The sequence below is a fragment of the Haliaeetus leucocephalus genome, unplaced genomic scaffold (assembly GCF_000737465.1).
Source record: "Haliaeetus leucocephalus isolate CR32 unplaced genomic scaffold, Haliaeetus_leucocephalus-4.0 Scaffold284, whole genome shotgun sequence".
In the NCBI taxonomy this organism is placed as follows: Eukaryota; Metazoa; Chordata; class Aves; order Accipitriformes; family Accipitridae; genus Haliaeetus; species Haliaeetus leucocephalus.
Window position 1 is genome coordinate 2,047,794 of NW_010972720.1, and position 7,741 is coordinate 2,055,534.

Genomic DNA, 7,741 nt, shown 5'->3' on the forward strand with positions numbered 1-7,741 from the left:
CCCCCCGGCCCGGGCCGCCAGGAAGGGAGACTCCAGGGGCTCCCCGGGAGGGAGTGCGGGGCGAGCCCCTGGAGAGGGAACCGAGCATCGCGCCGCTTACCTGGCTTGGGCAAAAGGCACAAGGGGAAAAACCCCCCCCCGGGGAAAAAAAAAAAAAAAAAAATCCTCCTCGAGGACTCACGGAGCCGCGCCCCGAGCGGTGGCCGTGGCCGTGGCCGGCGGCGGGGACAGGCACCGACGGCGGCTCCTCCGCCGGCCGCTGCGCTGCCTTCGGCCGGGCAGGGCGGGAGCAGCCGCGGCGTCTGGCTCGCCCTGCGGTTCCGAGGAACCCCGAGATAAAAAGACAGGCTCCTCCTGTGAATAAATCAATTTCTGAGCATCAGAGAGTGGTTTTAAACAAACAAACCAAAAAACGTCCCCCCCTCCGACCTGTGATTGAGGGACAGTTAAAAATAATTGCCCGTGTTAAGAGGCAGAAGACCAGGTTACAGGGAAAACTACCTTCTTTCAAAGCCCGCTAATGGCCATACGATTCATTAGGTTACTTAATCCTAATAAGCTCGCTAGCATCAGTCCCGGTGACCCAGCCCATTAAGCACCACCAGCGAAACCCTATAAAACAGGCAAGGGGAATGTCCAACATATGAGCACATTTATTAGTATTATGTTCCTGAGATAACATGCCCCCGGCTCCCCTGCATACCGCTGCAGGCAGGTTGGGGAAAGAGGGAGCTCTGTTTTGGGAAGGGCTGAGCGCAGAACTAGAACTCCGGGAGAGGGACGGCTGGTCCCACCGTCGCTGTCACCCACGGTCCCCCGTCCTCTCTGCTTTCCTCCTCCGGTCCCCGTCTCTCCAGCCAAACAATAGCTACATTTGTGGCGAGCATTTTTTCCCTCTGATTAAACCCAGGCCAACCAATGGCAGCCGGGACGAAACAAAACGCACAGAGTAACATTTCGATCATAAACGGGAGTTAACAGCTTAAAAAGGAAAAAAAAAAAAAAGAAAAAGGAGGGGGGGGGGAAGAGAAAAAGCCTCCCTTCCACCGAAACGTGTCAGTGAGTAACTGCGATATCACCCTCCGTGGAGGAGGCGGCTGAAGGGGGAGACAGGGGAAAGGGAAACCAGGGAAGCAGCAAGCCCGGTTCCTCCCGTGCCTTTCAGAGCTGCAGACAAACCGGACGCCTCCCCGGCATCTCCTGCCAGGGTGAGGTCTCCGTAATTTACGACACGCGAGTTGTTACGGTATTTGCCACAGCTCGGAGCGGGGCTGCTCGGGGCGCAGGCACATGCAAGCGATTAGGGGAGCGGGGGGCTCCCGCCGGCCGGGGGGGGACCGCTGCCAGCGCGGCTCCCCGGGGGGGTGGCTGGGCCTCCCCCCGGCCCTCCCCGAGGAGGCAGCGCCGCTTCGCTCCCGGCTGGGGGTCGCCCCCCCCGCGGCCGGAATTAAACCCCTCCCAGGACCCGCAGAGGAACAAAACCGTCTCCAAACTTTGACTCTCCACAATTCCCCTACCAACACCTCTTTTTTTTTTTTTTCTTTTTTTCCCCTCTCGATTTCTGGAGAAAAATCCGCCCAGAGACGGCGGGCTGGCGTTGTTTGCACGCTGGCCGCACGATTAGAGCTGCCGGCCGGGGGAGGGAGGGCTCCGGGCAGAGACCGGCCCCGGGCCCCCGCCGCTGCCCCCCCCAGGCAGCAGCGACGGGGCGGGCGTGCAGGAGCCGCGGGCGCATCCCCCGGAGCCGGGATAACTCCCGGCTGAAGGTGGCCAGGAAGCGTCCAGCCCTCACAGAAAGCTGACGCGATCCCCTCGCTATTTTCGCAATCGTTTTAACACGCTGGCAGCGATGAAAGAAAGAAAAGCGGCGGGGAGGCAACCGCAACGCCCTGCCGAGCTGCCCGTCCCCGGTGCTGCCGGCTCTGCAGAGGGTTTGCCGGTGATAAACCCTGCGCTGCGGGCTGATGCCGCAAGCCCTCCTTCCCGGGAGCGGCGCCCGCCCCGTCCCCCCGGGTGCCCGGGGCACCGGCAGCTCCGCCGCGGTGGGGCTGGGGGAGAGGTGCGCCCTGCGCCGCTGCCCCACACCTCCGCAACTGACAGCGTTTCTGTTATTAAACCCTTTTGCTCTTTTCTTTTTTTTTTTTTTTTTTTCCCCCCAAGGGCTTTTTTAACTCGTAAATTGTTGCTCTGGCTTGGAACTTGTCATAACAGGAGCCTGCTTTATTTATTGGGTTATTTATTTCTTTTAAATACCCCGAACACAGTCCGTTTGAAAGAAGGAGTTTCCAAAAACAAGAAAGGGACAGAGAGAGAGAGAGAGAAAAGAAGAGAGGGTAAGAAAGACAGAGAGAGGAAGAGAGAAAGAAAGAGAGAAGGAGAAAAAGAAAGAAAGAGATAGAGGAAGAGAGAAAGAGAGAAAGAAAGAAAGACAAGAAAGAAAGAAAAAGCAAGCAAGCAAGCACACATGCCAGCTCTTCAAAATTAAAACAAGAAGCCCCGAAGAATTCTTTTTGGTATTAATATTATTTAACATTTAAAAGTCCGGGAACTTCAAACAAACTTTTTGCAGGGAAAAGAAAGAGAAAAGAACTATTCTCTGGAAACCATTTGTTCACAACTCGAACTGTGCCATTTTGGCTTAGAAACAAAACTCGAGACGCCCAACCCTGTCCCCCCTCCCCCCGGCATATATCTTTTCAGCACACATTTTAAAATAAATATCCTTACGAGTCTTTCCAGAATGCCTCCTTGTTATAAATTGATAGGATACAACATACCCCAGCTGTGTGCCTGGAAGTTGGGATTTAGTCCTTTAAATACCAGGACAACATCTGCAGGGAAAACAATTACGGCGGCTTCGGCCCCCCTCCATTACGCGCTGCCGGCTGGTGCCTGGGGGGGGGAAGGGGATGGGAGGGTTGCGCCGTCCCGGCGCTCGGGAGATGCGCGGGGGCTCCGCGGGCACCGGGTGCGCTCCTGGCTGCCCGGGCAGCCCTGCTGAGCGGCAGGCGGGCACTCGGTGGGCTGGATGCAGATAACCCCGGGAAAGGGTCCCCAAAGAGTCCTTGCTTCGGCGAAAGGGGAAACGAGAAATTTTTTTTCTGACTCTCCCCGCAAGCCCTTTCAATTTTACCACGCTTTTCGTCCCGCTACTCAGCAAGTAAAAAATAAACCCAAGCAAATTCAGTAAAGGAGCCTCCACAGAATTTAATAAAATAGCGAAAAGATTGCCAGAGGTCTCCTCGGAGGTGTCCGGCTTGGGAAACATGGGGCGAATCCGATAGGTTTTTCGACCCAACCGAAGATCAATTCAACTTCGAGGATATTTTCGTAGGAGGTTTACTTAGTAAAGTTTTCCTGTAGCTATTTTGTCTGATAAGAGTGTTTAGCATTAAAAAAAAAAAAAAAAAAAACAAAAACGCAAAAAGCATTTACAGTGTGAAATCCTGTTTTGGAGCTTACAACAGGTGTCAGAGCTCTCTTCGGGAGGGGTTGTATATATGTCTCTATATATGTACAATTAAATAAAATGACGACTTTGTCTATTTTAAACCATATGTGTGCGAAAGAAATAACAGAGAAATGTTTAAGTTTTAAACACCTTCTATGCTTATACAGCTCAGACTCAGAGTATATTATATGACCTTATCATGTTTCAATCTCTATTTTCTTGTCGCTTGTAACGAGACGCTGCAGTGGGAACTATCGCTGCTCGTCTTTAATAAGCTGTACGCTTTTAATCTTAGGTTAGTGTATGTCTTCTTAGGGCTGGACAGGTCAGAAATACCTTTGTTTTCAAAAATAAGAAAGACGCGCGAGTAATGGCGTTACACATGACGTAATAAATACGGCAGTATTGACATCTATTACGATGATTGGCCATCAAAAATAAAAAAGTATGACTAAGCACATGCTTGAGGTGATTTACCTCTAGAAAATGAGTTGCAGTTAGTTTATGTGCCTCCTCGCCTCCCTGTATCCAGCGAGATATTCCCTTCCCTCAGCCAAGGCGGGGAGGGGGGGGGAACAAAAAACCTCCGAGCTCGTTGTCCGGCAGGGATCATCACTTCTAACAGATGTTTTACAGAGTGGGAGCCAGCCACCAGAAAAAATCCTGAGGACTGAGCCCTCAACCCGAGGCGATGCAAAGCTCTTTTATCCGTGCCGCCCCCCTATATATATATATATATATATAAAAATATATATATACCTATGATATTTTTCCTATAGCTAGCGCCTAACGCACGAGCAGCGTGTTACTCTGGGTCACGGAAAGGGGGTGCGTATAAAACCCTCACAGGTCTAGCCATTTGGGGTTGTTAGCTGCTTTAGCGAAGCTCCAGAAAGTTTCAAAAAATGTGTCTGAGGATATTTTTTCCTTTTCTTTTCCTTGGCACCCCCCCGCCCCCAGCTCGGCGAGTGCAGACGCCCGCCGCGCCAGGCACCGGCTGGGCAGAGTGAAGGGGGTCCGCGGCGGGCGGACCCGGGCTCCCCGGCCACGGCCTCCCCCCCCCGCGGGATGCGCGGGGGATGCGCGGGGGATGCGCGGAGCTCCCGCCAGGGCGCAGCCCGGCACCCCCTGCCCGGCCGCGGTGCGCAGGGAGGGAGCACACCCCCGCCCGCGGAAGGCTGCGCTCCAAACCAAACCACGGCTTGTCTCTCTCCTCCCTTTGCCCCCCCGGGACCCCCACCGGAGTCAAGCCCGCGGCGGTTTCCCAAAGGCAAACTGCCCGTTTCCGAGCCCTTTAAACCCCAGCCCGGCCCCGGGATACAGCGCAGGCGGGGATGCTGCGCGGCTGCGGAAAGGATGCCAATGTCGCCCCGACGCGGGCGCTGGGGGGTGAATTTACGGAGAGGCAGCAATGAAATAGCGAAAGCGAGCCGCAAGCTGCGAGCACTGCAGTGCCCACAGCAAGGCGGGCTCCGGCGGGGACGGGGGTCCCAGCCCCCGGGGTGCTGCCCCGGGCCCGCCGCACACGCCCCGGCCAGCGCGGCCGCGGAGCTCCGGCAGCAGCGAACCGCTTTTTTTTCTTTTTTTTTTTTTTTTTTTCCTTTTCTCCCCCCCTCCCCCGAAAGTGCCTAATTCACACGCAGAAAATGGCAGAAGGGGAAGGAGAGGTTGCCCTGCCTCCCTCCAGCCACAGGAGCTCCCCGAGCCTGCCTGTTTCTCCCTGGGAGGATGGATGCGCTTCGTGCCCCTACCGCGCATGGAAACCCAGGCCATCCTGCGAACGACATGTTGCCTAAATAAAGATAAAACGTGCTATACATCACAGGCTTTCCCGGTTATTCTCAATGACTTGTCGGTTCGTCGCCCCCCCCCCCCGGCCCCCCGGCACACGTGCAATGATAGAAAATGGTTTTAAATGACGAGGGGTCACGTAGAGCCATCCTGATCGTTTAGTAAAAATAACAGAGCTATTATAGAGCTGAAGGAAGGAGCCGGGGAGTCCATCCACACATGCTTCAGCATTGTGCTTCGACTGAACACACGCACACACAGACATACATACATATCTATACATCTATGCAGCGGGCTGGTCCCATGTGAGCCCCCTCAGCACCGTCTCATTAGGCCGTAACTGCGCGCCCAGATGACGGTGCGCGCCCATGTGTGTCGGGGAGGGGGCGGGGGACGCGGAGGGGCTGCTGGTATCTTCGGGTGGAAACGCACGTAAAGCCTTTTATGAGAGCTCGGGAGACAGCATTTGTTCCCTAACCTACACTTTTTTTTTTTTTTCATCTCTATCGCCGAAAACTGGAAATAATTAAATTCTTTAAAGGTTTACTTTTGAAACCGTGGCTGGAGTAAACTGTAATTCAGGTGTAAATAATTACCAAAGTCATGAAAGCGGCAACTGCTACATGTGGTTTATTCATTGCTTTTTTTTTTTTTAATCGTTTGATCATTTTAATCCTTAACCGTTTGCCAAATTCACATATTTGTAATTTACTAAACTTTATCGTCTCTACCAGGACAGGGATGTTGCACATTAGCTTCCAGAGCCGTCCTGCCCTGCCCCGGTGGAGGAGCCTGACTGGAACAAACTGGATGCTCCTCAAAAAGGGATAACGCTATTACCGCGGTATTTGGACAAGCTTTCCATATCAGATTAGAGAAATTAGAACTGAATAAAAGATGCTTCCCCTTTCATAAACGCTACCAGACCTACTCGATTTTAGACTCCGGAGAAGAAATGAGTTATGGAAGAAAAGAAATTGTTTAAACACAATAGATCCATGCCCAAATGAAAGCTTTCCCTGGGGCAAGACAAGCAGGACTTGGCCCGAGAGCACGAAAATAGAAGTATCCATTAAGCAAAAGCCTTGGAGCAATAGGAGAAACGTGGACATATAACATACACCATATAAACAAAAGCCCGGGATTGATTTCATCCCCGTTTTCTTCAGCCTGTGCCTACTTTTTTTTCCTTTTGCCTACCCTACAATTTCAACCCATTCGTCTCTGCAGAAAGCCACGGGGAAAAAAAAAAGGCAGAGAAATGAGCTTTTTTTCTTGCGTGTGTCCTCTTTTAAAATCTTTTTGCATAGTAAGACACCACTTGAACATGTTCTGGTGTTGTAAAAGCGTTTTTTATCAGGCTGTAAATTACTGGCCCTCTGACAGAGCAGCCGGAAATGTAAATCACACCGTAGAGCTAAAGTTATGAAAAAGTTCGTTCCCTTTTCTGTGTCCGAGGAAGATCGCGGGACTGCCGGATTGGGAAGGGAGGGGGAGGCTTGTTTACTATTTTCCTGCTCCACCAAACTGTTGGCTCCACGGTGCCTGGGACTTTGATGAGAAAGAATGGACAATGTGCAGAGTCCCTTCCTATGACACCCAGGCCACCGCCACTTGGGAGGTCCTTTGGCCTAATGCAACCACAGCTAACTGCTCCCAACAGGAGGCTCTGTGGATCAGGCAGGGTCACAATTATACTTCTGCTACAGGCAAGAGCTTTTTTTTAAAAAAAAAAAAAAAGAGCGAGAGAAAGAGAGAGAGAGGGGAGGGGGCTGGGCGAGCGGTTGAATTAAAGCCTTTCAATTCACCTGGGGAAGGAAAGACCGAGAGCGGGGTTGTTAGGAACCCTTTCCAAGAGGCATGAGGGAAATCAGGTTGTTTCCAGCCAGAGGAAAGTGACGGGGGACGAGGTCCGGGGCGCTCCACGCGGCGGTCACCCCGGCCCCAGGGCTGTCACGCCAAATCGCCCGTCGGGAGCAGCAAGCCTCCCCCGCGGCCGTGCTAAATGTTTGGGGGGCTCATCCGCGGGCGGGAGAGCTCGCTGGTGCCAGGCACCGCGTGTGCGTTGCTCCCCTAAGGTGGGGAGGAGAGGGCACCACGGCCACAGCCCCCAACAAGCCCTGAGGCATCACCCACTTGCGCCGAGGGGACAGAAGGGCTCCCGGAGGAGACACCCCAGCCCCTTGGCCTCTGATTTCGGTACTCGGGGGGCGCGTTATGCTTTCCCGGGGGGGGGGGAGGGAACGGCAGGGCCGATAGATGATGTATGTCCCGAAGAGGGGGCTGAGTTTCCCGGCGCTGTTAAGCTCCGTGCTTCTTGCCGTTTACTGGCAGCGGTGAGAAAAAGTCGGGGATGGGGGGGGGAAGACGGGGGGGCTCCCGACCTCTGCCGCTTCCCGGGGCGGCGGCCGCCGGTGCCGGTGATGGAAGCGGTGCCCCCGGGTCCTCCCCGCTCCCGGCGGGGGCTGCGCCCCGCGCCCGCCGGCTGCCCTTCCCCTC